This window comes from Elephantulus edwardii, unplaced genomic scaffold (genome assembly GCF_000299155.1).
Source record: "Elephantulus edwardii isolate Elephantulus edwardi_28Jun2011 unplaced genomic scaffold, EleEdw1.0 scaffold00041, whole genome shotgun sequence".
Classification (NCBI taxonomy): Eukaryota; Metazoa; Chordata; class Mammalia; order Macroscelidea; family Macroscelididae; genus Elephantulus; species Elephantulus edwardii.
Genome location: NW_006399791.1, coordinates 20,205,146 through 20,217,702, shown reverse-complemented (window position 1 = coordinate 20,217,702; position 12,557 = coordinate 20,205,146). Strand labels below are relative to the sequence as shown.

Genomic DNA, 12,557 nt, shown 5'->3' with positions numbered 1-12,557 from the left:
GCAGGCGACTCGACGGCACATAACAACAACAACAACAACAATCTTTAATGACAGTGTCCTTGGAAAACCCTTGTGTGTGATATAATTTGGCCATTCCCTGACTGGAATCATGTGTTTTCTTTCTGAGTAACAGTTGTTCTTACAAATCCTGCAGAGTTGAAGATGGCAGGGGGGATCAGGAAAACCCATCACCTTGGTGCATGTGGAAGCTATCCCAGGCACTCCAACTGCAAAGCCTGTTTTTCACAGCATGAGTTCACTTCCCTTAATCATACTTTATGCTCTCCAAAAGTAATGTGGAGGAAGCATACATTATGTACTTAAAGATATACCATCTGTTTCCCTTCTCTGCCAAGAGAAGAATTCCTTATTAAAATGAAAGCCTCAGGTCATCATAGGAAGCTGAAAGCTAAGATAAATGTCTTTCCCCCCTCTCCTCTCTAAAACATATGTACAAAGTGTTAGCGATGGCCAGTCAATGAAACAGGTGGAGACACTTAACTTTCACACACAGGAAGCTGAATGAAAACTCAGACTCTGAGATTCTTTAACATAAAGTGGTAAGTATAAGGGGATAAGCAGAACAACAGGGATGTTTGAAATCTTGTTTAATAAATAGTAGGCTTTTCTAGGACGAAAAGTAAATTTTGTTCATTATCTTTTCTCCTAAACATAGCCCTCAGAGGCATGCATAGGTGGAGTAGAAATTTCGAAAATAAATATATCAAGAACCAAATTTTTTCTGTTGTATAAAGAAAAGTATGGAATGAAGTATTAGGCCAGTGGTCCCTTAATAGTGCAAACAGACTCTAAGTGAAAAATTGAAATTTGAAGTTCACTAGAGCCACTTCCAAATAAAGGCTTTGTGATTTATTTCCAAAATTCGGCCATTGAAAGCCTGATAGAGTATAGCACTACTCTCACAACATGGACAGCATTTTTATCCCTAAGACATAAAGATGACTAAGATTCCTTACAGACTAATAAAATATGAACTAAAACCTCTGTTGGTATGATTTAATGTTTACATTGAGAACCACTGTCAGAAGTCTATCTAGTGCCTTTGGCATAGTTCACAAAGAATTGGATTGCTAGCACATAGACTGTGCCTTACTAATGGTGTTAATTCACCAGCCACTCCAGGCTTGAAGGTGAACCCTCTCCTCCTGCGTAATTTACAGCCTTGGAAACCCAAATGAGTGTCAGCTATGAGTTGGAAGTAGCTCAGCAGCAGTGAGAAAGTGCCTTCAAATATAGCATGCCATCATTTAAAGTAGCCATTGTGTTTCAGTCTCTTCTAGGATTTTGGGGAGGAAAATAAGGGTTAAAAAAATCAAAATTTTATACTGGCTATAGCAATTTGCTGAAAGAACTGAAAAACAAATTCAAGCCTTGAGTTTCAATACTGAAAGATGTTATGAACACAATCTTCAATGATCCAGGTAGCATCCAAAGAAGGTGAAAGGAATACACTGAACCACAGTATCAAAAATAATTGATTGACATGGAAAAAACTCAAAAGCTGTCATATGAACAAGAGTCAAAGGTGATAAAAGATAAACTTTAAGCAGCATTGACTAGAAAGGATCTGTATTTGTCCCCATTTCCAAGAAAGGCAACCCAATAGAATGTGGAAACTATCAAACATTATCATTAATATCTCATGCAAGCAAAATATTGTTGAAGATCATTCAAAAGTGACTGGAACCATGCATTGACAGGGAACTACCAGAAGTACAAACTGATTTTAGAAGAGGCTGTGGCACCAGGGTTATCATTGCTGATGTCAGATGGATCCTGGCTGAAAGCAGAGGATATCAGAATATAATGTACATTTGTGTTTTATTGACTATGCAAAGATATTTGATTGTGTTGATCATTACAAATTATGGCTCACATTGAGAAGATTGGGAATCCCACAACACGTAATTGTTCTTACATGAAATCTGTACCTAGACCAAGAACCTGCTTTGCAAACAAAGCAAGAGAATACTGGTTGACTTAAGATCAGGAAAGGTGTGCATCAGGGCTGTATCCTTTCTCCATACATATTTAATCTTTAGCTGAGCAAATAATTCTCCTAGTCAAACTCTGTAAAGAGGAATGTGGCATTGGGACTGGAGGATGATTCATCAACGATCTGTATTATGCTGATGACATAATTTTGCTGTTGAAAGTGAAGAAGATATGAAATGCTTTCCGCAGAAGATCAAGGACAGATTTTGGTATGGATTACATCTCAACATCAAGAAGACAAAGATTCTCACTACAGGCTCAACAGTCAATGTTTTGATATAGAAAAGAATGAAGCTCTTAATGATTTCATTTACTTGGACGAATAAATACCTTTGGTACCAGTTGTCAGGATATTACGAGACATATTCCATTGGGTAAATCTGTGGTTAGACGCCTCTCTAAAATACTGAAGAGCATTGATGTCAGTTTGCAGATTAAAGTGTGCCTAATTCAGGCCATATCGTCTTCTCAATCACCTGTTTTGCATCAGAGAGCTAGACAATGAATAAAGATTACAGGAAAAGAATTGATGTCTTTGGCTTGTGGTGCTGGAGAAGAGCACTGAATATCCCATGGACCACCAAATGAATAAACAGATATGTCCTGGAAAGGCTGCACCCAGAGTGTTTCTTGGAAGCAAAGATGATGAGGTTTCATTGTGTAGCTTTACTTTTGTCATGTAGCTACGCAAGAATAATTCTTGGGAAGGTAAATAATGCTTGGAAAGATGGAGGGTCAATGAAGGAGAAGACCCCAATGAAATAGTTTGATGCTGAGACTTCAGCAATGGGCGTTAGTGTCTTAGAGGTGATGAGAGTGGTACAGGATAGGGAAAGTTTCAGTTTGGCTGTTCATAGGATCAAAATGAGTCATACTCAAACCAAGGGCACTTAACAGGAATTTGGGATTGCAACCTGTTATATCAGAAGTGTATGACAAATCCTTCTTTAGGAAGGCCAGGGTCAGTCTTAATTTGGAAGTTCAGCTTTAGTACAATATCTGACAATCAAGTGTTTTGTCCAAAAGAGCACATGATAAGCAAGCAAACATAAACTAAGCTATCAAGAGCATCAGCACGCAAAGACATTTCAACATGCAAAGACACTTCCTCCATACAAAAACTGACACAATCAGCATTAGTCCCCTCGCTTCAGCGTCCCCCATCTTTAGTATCTTTTCTCCCCAGCAAGGTAATTACTCATGTGTAAGTTTAAATTTAAGCAAAAAAAAATTACAACAAAACCACAAGAATCAAAATATGACTTTGGGGCTACCCCACTTGGATTTAAAATCTTCTCAAGAATAGGTTTTAAGTCTGGACCATGAATGAATGAATACCAGACGAGCTGTGGGATGATATCAAGAGTATCATCCATGTAGAATACAAAAGTTCATTACAAAGACAAGAAGGAAGAAAAGACTAAGATGGATGTCAGAAAAGACTCTGAATATTGCACTAGAATGTTAAGAAGTCAAAACAAAGGAAAGAAATCAGAATGTTAAAGAGCTTAATAGAAGACTTCCACGGGCAGCTCAGGAAGACAAAGCAAAGTACAATAATGTGTGCAAAGAGCTGGAGTCACCATATTTCCTAAGCTGACAGAGCTGAAGAACAAATTCAACCCTCGAGTTACAATACTGAAATACGTTACATGCAGAATATTGAATGATTGAAGAATCATCAAAAGAAGATGAAAGAAATACACAGAGTCACTGTACCAAAAAGAATTGGCTGACACGAAGAATTTCATGAAATACCATATGATAAAGAAGCAGTGGTAATAAAGGAGGAAGTTCAGGTTGTTCTAAAGGAACTGGTAAAAAAAAGCCCCAAGAATTGATAGAGTACCAATTGACATATTTCAACAAACAGATGCAGCCCTTGATGTATTCACCAGGTTGTGCCAAGAAATTTCACAACTGAGTGGAAGAGATACTCCCATTCCAAAAAAGGTAATCTAACTGAGTGTGGAAATCATGCAACAATGTTACCAATATCACATGCAAGCAAAATCTTGCTGAAGATTATCCAAAAATTACTAGAACTGTATATCAACAGAGGACTGCCCTAAATAAAAATTGAGTTTAGAGGAAACTGTGGCAATAGGGATATCATTGTCAATATCAAATGGATCTTGGCTACATGAGAATACCCAAATGATGTGTATTTATGTTGTATTGACAAAGCAAAGGCATTTGACTGTATGGATCACAACAAATTGTCACTAAAATTGAGAAGAATGGGAATCCTGGAACACTTGATTGTGTTCATGTGAAACCTATACCTAGACCAGGAAGCTGTTGTACCAACAGAGCAAGGGAATACTGACTGTATGTTTCAAAATCAAGAAAGGAAGGCTAGATTTTATGAAGAAGAATGTGGAACCAAGATTGGAGGAATAGTCATCAACAACCTGCATTATGCAGATGATAAAACTTTGCTTGTTGAAAGTAAAAAGGATTTGAATTATTTGCTGCAGAAAATCAGAGAATGCAATCTTCAATACAGATTGCATACAAACATTAAGAAAACAATGACTTTCACCACTAGGCCTACTGACAGCATCATAATAGATGGAGAAAATATTGAGTTTGTTAACAATTTCATTTTCCTTGGATTTAGAATCAACAACATTCTTGGCACCAGCATTGAGGAAATCAAGATTAATTCTTTTAGGAAAGTCTGTTCTCAGGGACCTCTCCAGAGTACTAAAAGAGCAAGGATATCTGTCCAGACACCAAGATGTGCTTGATCCTGGCCATGTTCTTCTCATTTGCTTGCTATGCGTCTGAAAGCTGGGCAATGACTAAAGATTACAAAGAAGAATCAATGCTTTGTTTGTGTTTTATTTTGTTGTTGGTGGTTATACTTTATTACATCACATGGGCTTTGGGGGACAGTGGGGCACACTCAGTCCTTCTTGGCAGCCGCCTTCCTCATGGCAGCCAGGACATTACTGAGTTCTCGCTTCCTCTTGGCACAGATGTGTGTCCCCACCCTTTCCTTGATGAACTTCAGAGCCCGCCTGTCCTTGGAGACTTTGAGCAGCTCCATGGTGTGTTGCTGGTAGGGTACAAAGCCACACACCTCCCGGATAATGTTCCGCACGAACGTGGTGTGCTGCAGTGGCGGCTGTGTCTCAGCTTGCTCACTTTCTTGGTGACTTTGTGGCCCTAGTTGAGGCCCACGGCCATAGATAGGGTAGCGCACAGCCCTGGCTGCTGCACGCATACGGCTGCCGCGGCAGAAGACAGAAAAAATGCTTTTGAGTTGTAGTGCTGGAGAATAAACAGAGCTGTACTGGAAAGGGTAAAACTAGGTTGCTCTTAGATACAAAGATTGTAAAACTCCATCTGAAATACTTAAGGAATATTTCCAGAAGAATAGCCTTTGGAGAATGACATCATGCTTGGAAAAGTAGAGAGTCAGCAGGTGAGGGAGATCCTGGATTAGATGGATCGGTATAGTAATTATGATAATTGAGACATATGTGTCACAGATAGTGAGACTGACTCAAGATATGGCATGGTTCAGGGTTATTGTTCATAAGGTCACTATGAGTCTTAGTAGTTTCCACAGCACATAGCAATAATAAAAACATAGGAATTATTTTTAAATCTAAGGACTAAATGAAAGAATAGTTCTTTAAATTAGCTTAAATGTTAGCAAAGATCAAAAATGCTAAAAATTCAGCTAGCTCTCAAACTCTTCAGATTAGACCAAACCTCAAACCAATGATTATTATTATTTTTTTATCATTATTAATATAATTTTTTAATCAAATTTTCACACCAGGAATGCTCTGAAACTCAAATTATCAAATTTTATACATCCTTGAAACTACTGTTTCTATCAAAAGTTCTGTTTTATTACACAATCACCATCATGCATACCAACTAGATGGTCTTATCACTTTCCCTGAAAATATAACTATTTCTGGTAACTCCTGCTATACACTAAGCATGCTTACTGAATCAGAACTCACCTTTCAACAAAATCCGGGGTGAATGGGTATATATATTAATCTGTGAAGCATTGGCCTACAATAAGTAGATCCATACCTCTTACCATGACAGGAGCAGAGCAAAAAGAGGAACTATGGCCATATCATCTCCTAAAACTCAGTAAAAGCTGCACTTTTCAACTGAAGCCCTTAAATTAAGACATCTTGGCCTTCAGACCATCTGCCTGGTAACCAGGCTTTCTGGCAGAGGCTCAGAGGCCTTCAAATATTTTAAGTCTTTTTTTTTTAGAGAAAAAACCATCTTTTTCTGTTTTCGCTTTGGCTCATGAGTGGTGCTGTGTGAAGGCCTAGGGATGAAGTTAAAACTCTCTTGATAACCAGGGTTGGAGGAATTCAGATTTTGTTTCATTTCCTGGTGTTGAGATTCAACTTCTCATCATCATTAGAACATAAGGAATCTTGCTCTGAAGTCAGAACAAGGGACCACTTAAGGGAATAACAAGACAGGTATGGGAACAGTTGCAAGTGAAGGAAAACAAATTCCTTCTCTTTCAAACTATGGTTTTAAACAATCATCTGCAGGAGATATATATACCTGAAAAGAAAGAAGATCTTTTCTGTAAATCGGAGCATACAAGATTTGCGAATGATTTCTTTAATTCAACAAAATATTGGGTTTTTTAAAATTGTGATTTGAATGGAAGTTTATACAGCATTTTATTGCATTTCTCTCCTAATTATTCTTTCACATGCATTCTGTTTCACAACACCAATTACAATACTCAATGCCTGATTATCCCCCTCATTCCACATTGTCCTTCCCGTCCATCCAAATACCTTTTCCCCTCCCTGGTAACTATGTCGTAGTTGTTACATGCTGTGGAGTCAAGTATGACTCATAGCGGCCTTATGAACAATACATGTGAACCCTGACCTATTCTGTCTCATCCTCATCATTTCTGACACACTTGAGCCCATTGTTGTCATTACGGTGTTAATCCATCTGACTGAAGGTCTTCCTCTCTTTCACTGGCATTCCATCTTTCATGTATAATGTCACTCTCTAAGGAATAGTTTCTCCTAGCAAAATATCCAAAGTATATGAGACAAAGCTTTGTCATTTTTGCCTACAAGGAGGCTGGCTGCACTTTCTCCAAGACATGCCTGTTTGTCTTTTTGGAAGGCCATGTACAACACGCTCAAAGGCATATATATTCTTCTGTCATTATTATTTACTGTTCAACTCTCAGAGGCATAACAGTTGATTGAAAAGACTATGGCCTGGATCTTTATTTATTTCACTGGAGATTTATTTCACTCAGCATGTGTAATGTTTACAGATATAAGGCTATTTTAAATATCTTGGTGGTACAATGGTTAAGTTGTCCGCAAAAAAGGTTAACAGTTGCACCAACAGGGGTTTGAAACAATGGGAAGGGCAATCTTTTGTGGCAGTCTAGTTGCATAAAAGATTTATAATCCTGAAAAACCTGTATTGTCATTTTACTCTGCCATGTAGGGTCATGGCAGCTCTGATGGCCTATTTGGTATTGAATTATGTTGTCAACCCCAAAGCAGGTGCTTAAATCCACCGGCAGCTCTGTGGGAGAAAGATGGGCAATTTCCCCTCATGTGATTACAGCCTCTAAAAATCCCCTGGAGAGTAAGCCATGAGTTGGCTTGAATTTGATGGTTTTAATTGAGTAAGTGTGGTGATTTGAGTTCAATTTGACAGAAATGAGTTTACCAGGAACACACAAGACAGAAAGCAAGATAAGGGGACTTATATCTAAGAAGTCACTGAACTTTATGGATGGTGAGAAAAGTTGGAAATAGATAATGACAATAGTGACTCAATATGATCAGTGAATTTTTCATGTTAACAAACAGTAAGATAGGTAAAGGGAAGGACAATATTAAATGAATAAACAATCAGACATTGTGAGTAATGTAATTAATATTTTAAAACACAATATGCATTAATTACTAATTGGAAAAGCACTAATATGCTGTGTAATCTTCAACTCAAATCAAAATTTTAATTTAAAAAAATTGAAAAGGAATGCTGTTAATGTAGAAATGGCATCCACTTCCTAAACAACATACCTCTGTAAACTCTATGAAGTTTGAGAATTGATAGTTACCGAAAGGCTTCAGGTCTTTGTACAAAGAGTCACTATAGGTCATGCTCGACTCTACGGCAATCAGCAATAGCAACAAATGTCTTATTGCATTTACTATACTATTTAAAAACAAACAAACAAACAAAACCGAGACATTCATTTTTAAGATTAGCAAAGTATTAAACACAATCTGCCTTTCAGATCCTTCAAAACTTGTTTTGTGAGAGAAAACATTTCTATTTCAATTTTCAAAATCTCATGACACAATAATATCTAGTCACTCTTTAACTCATTGTAAGCATATTTTTTATTCAACTCTGGAGTTGCCAAATGTTATAATTTCTTTGGATTTTCTAAGAATGAATTTCCATTGGCACGAACTAGGGATTTAAACACCGTAGCAGGATGTGTTCTTATTGTTGATAAGTGCTTTTAAGTTGACTCCAATTCATAACAACTCTATGCACCGCAGATATAACCTTTGCCTGACCCTATAATTGCCACTGTATTCATAAATGCCAATGTGTTCACGCCCATTTTGCAGTCACCGTGTCAGTCTGTCCTGTTGAGGTTATTTATCTCTTTTAATAACCATCAACTTTTCCAAATTTTATATCTTTTTCAAGGATTGTCTCCTCCTAATAACATCCACCAAGAGGTAGTCGTCAGAACAGAGCAAGGCAACAATGCATGGTTCAAATTTGGGAAGGCTGTATGCCAGGGATGTGTCCTATCTCCATACCTTTTCAAAATGTATGCAGAGCAGATTATCCGAGAGACTGGCGTTAGGATTGGTGGATGATCTATCAACAATCTGCGTTATGCAGATAACACAACCCTGCTCGCTGAAACTGAGGAGGACCTCATGCACTTACTGCAGAGGGTCAAGGACTGCAGCCTTCAATATGGACTGAGGCTCAATGTCAAGAAGACAAAAATTCTCACTACTGGACCAATCGGTAGCATCAGGACGGATGACGAAGAGATTGAGATTGTTCACAGCTTCAGTTTGTTTGGCTCCACGGTCAACACTCTTGGCACCAGTAGCCAGGAAATCAAAAAACGTATTGCGATGGGAAAGTCTGCTGTTAGGGACCTCTCTAAAGTACTCAAGAGCAGTGGTGTCTCTCTGGAGACTAAGGTGCGCCTGACACAGGCCATGGTCTTTGCAATCACTTGTTATGCATCAGAGAGTTGAACAATGACCAAGGAGGATAGAAAGAGAATTGATGCCGTTGAGCTGTGGTGCTGGAGAAGAGTATTGAATGTACCCTGGACTTCCAAGAAAACAAACAGATTCATCCTGGAGAGGGTTAAACCAGCCTGCTCCTTGGAGGCAAGGATTCTGGGGCTTCGCCTGACATACTTTGGACATGTTGTAAGGAGAAACAGGTCTTTAGAGAGGGACATCATGCTGGGTAGAGGGACAGCGCAGGAGGGGAAGACCCTCTATGAGGTGGATTGATTCAGTGATTGGGGTAATCGGGATGGGTGTGTCAGAGGCAATGAGATTGGCACAGGATAGAGCAGGGTTTATGGCACAGGATAGAGCAGGGTTTAGGGCTGTTGTACATAGGGTCGCTATGAGTCGCAAACGACTCGACGGCACATAGCAACAACAACAATAACATCCACAAAGTATGTGAAATGTAGCTTCATCATTTTTGTCTTTTAGGTACACTCTAGTTGCCCTTCTTCCAAGAAAGATGTGTTTGTTCTTTTATCAGTCCGTGATACATTCAATATTCTTTGCCAATATCATAATTCAAAGGCATAAATTCTTCAGTTTTTTTTTCATTCATTCTCTGACTAAAACATGCACTTGATGCAGAAAATACTATGGTTTGTATCAGTGCACCTTAGCTTTTAAGTTGATATCCTTGCTTTTTTAGGAATGTCAATATTAAAAAATCAAAGATAAATAAATCTGTGATATGAATTAAACAGATCTTTGACTTTAATTATTCTGAATATACAGAACCCCATATTTTTACAAGAATAGGAATAAAAAATAGGAGTGTAATGTGGAAAATTGGCAAAGATGTTAAAATCTATGATATACAGATGCTACATCCCACATAAAAGATTATGTCTGCATTTTATCAAGTCAGAATCTTTATAATTAAAATTTCAGATCTAAGATAAAGTGTTCCTTCCTCTTCCCTGCAGAATTAACAATAGATTCTAGTTAGTATTTGGGGATAATTCAATGAGATAATATATACCATATTCTCAGTGTAGTTACTGGCACATCATAAAACAAAAAACAAACAAAAAAACCCCCAAATAACTCTTAAACTAAAACTCATTGTCATGTAGTCAAAACCAAGTAACAGCTGACCCTCCAGTGGGTTTCCAGAGCCTCTAAATCTCACAGGAGCTGACTGCTGGTCTTTCTTCCAAAAACTCATCTGCCTTTAAGTTGGCAGTGCAACTCTTTGACCACTAGGGCACCAGACTCCTTGGCACGTCACAGTAAATAAATAAATGTATCCTAACAAATGGCTTTGGAAACCCAATGGAGAGTTGGCTATGAACTAGGTAGACTGCAGTGATAAAAAATATAGGTATGAAGTAAGATTTTCAGGAAGTATTTTATAGATGGAAGTGGATGCATTTAGAAAGATAGGATAAATGAATAATCTTGATAAAATTGGTTGAAGTAAATTTTGAGTACAATTTCTCTGACAATAAAACATCTCTCAGTTGTAGACATGATAAGTATTTTTTTTGTTTGCTTTTAACAGCATATGAAATATCCCAAGAATTTTTTTATATGCTTTGAACACTTGGAGAGGAACGTCACGCTTGAGAAGGTGGAGGGACAGCGCAAGAGAGGAAGACTCTTGATGAGATAGATTGATTCAGTGACTGTGGTAATGGGGGTAGGTGTGCCAGAGACAATAAGATTGGCACAGAATAGAGCAGGGTATAGGGCTTCTGTACATAGGGTCACTATGAGTCACAAGTGACTTGACAACACGTAACAGCAACACAACAAAAAATGAACTCTCTTGAGGTTGTAATTATTATCTGCCTAAGAGAATAGAGAACCACTCATTAGAGTTTAAAAAAAATTTCTTCTGCAATAAGGTATGCCATATCTTTTTCAGTTCACTCACCCATGAGCTTGGAGACTCCAGCTGTTGCACAAAGTTAGGATGCTTAATGACATACAAAGCAAATGATTGAAGGTTTCTGTTCACCAAGAGGTGCTCCTGAAGAAAGAATACCTACTTCTGAAAAATCAGTGATTACATCTATATGGAGCTCAATTGTACCCTGATTCTTATGTGTTTACTGTGAATTAGAATTTACTCAGTAGCAATCCATCTGTTTTCATGAATGAAGGTTTGAAAAATTCGAGGAATGATCATTATTCCTTTTCAAGACTATTCCTTTTCAGAAAATTTATGTTGTTGGGGACATAACAGTAATTAATTGCAGACATGCTGAATGAGCACAGAGTAGGAACCAGGATAGAACAAGTGTTTACTAATGTATTTAAAAAAAAAATCTATTCCTTTGATTCTATTCCTGCTTTAGTATCCCAGCCTATCCTGATTATTAATTATTAAATAGTCCTAAGAAATATTTAACCTTCAGTTTCTTCATTTGAAATAGAAATAGAAATTGTAATGCTTTGAACTTTAACATCAACCCAACCCAACCAAACCCAACCCATTGTCACTGAGTCTATTTCAATTCATAGAGACCTTCTGTCAGGTTCCCAGGCTCTCTTGTAAGTCTTTATGGGAGGATTCTGCCCATCTTTCACCCTCAGAGAAGCTACTGGATTTGAAAAGCTGATCCTTTTGATTAGTGGCCCTACAGGTTATACCCTACAGTCAAGCATAATCCTTGCTGACTGATTCATGAACATTTATATTTTTTGTGATTCACAGGGTCAAGCATAGGAATTAGCATTGCAGTCCCACTCATGACGCAAAATCACTTCTTTAAAGCTCCCATCAAAATACGTTTTATAAGTGACTTTTCTATAGCTATGTTTTCTAATCTATTTAAGAAAAAGAAAATGAAGTGGAAGTAACCAAATTTACATGAATACTTCTAATTTATTAGGAAGACTTGAGCTCATTGGCCACCATCTACTTGGTCATCTGTAGAAGGCAGAGCATAATCAAGAAGTTGCTAAATATGTTCATAATCCAAATTTCTGCAGCATGTTGTATGATGGAGTAGATATGTTGTTGTTGTTGTTATGTGCCGTCAAGTCATTTGCGACTCATAGCGACCCTATGCACAACAGCCCTAAACCCTGCGCCAACCACAATGCCTCTGACACACCCATCCTGATTACCCCAGTCACCTAGTCAATCCATCTCATAGAGGGTCTTCCTCTCCTGCACCGTCCCTCCACCCTCCCAAGCATGATGTCCCTCTCCAAGGACCCGTCCCTCCTGGCAACATGTCCAAAGTATGTCAGACGAAG

General features: G+C 38.0%; 1 pseudogene; it reads right to left on the bottom strand.

Moving 5' to 3' along the window:
• Positions 1-4,927: 4,927 nt before the first annotated feature.
• LOC102861009 lies at positions 4,928-5,248 on the bottom strand (annotated as a pseudogene).
• Between the last annotated feature and the right edge of the window lie 7,309 nt (positions 5,249-12,557).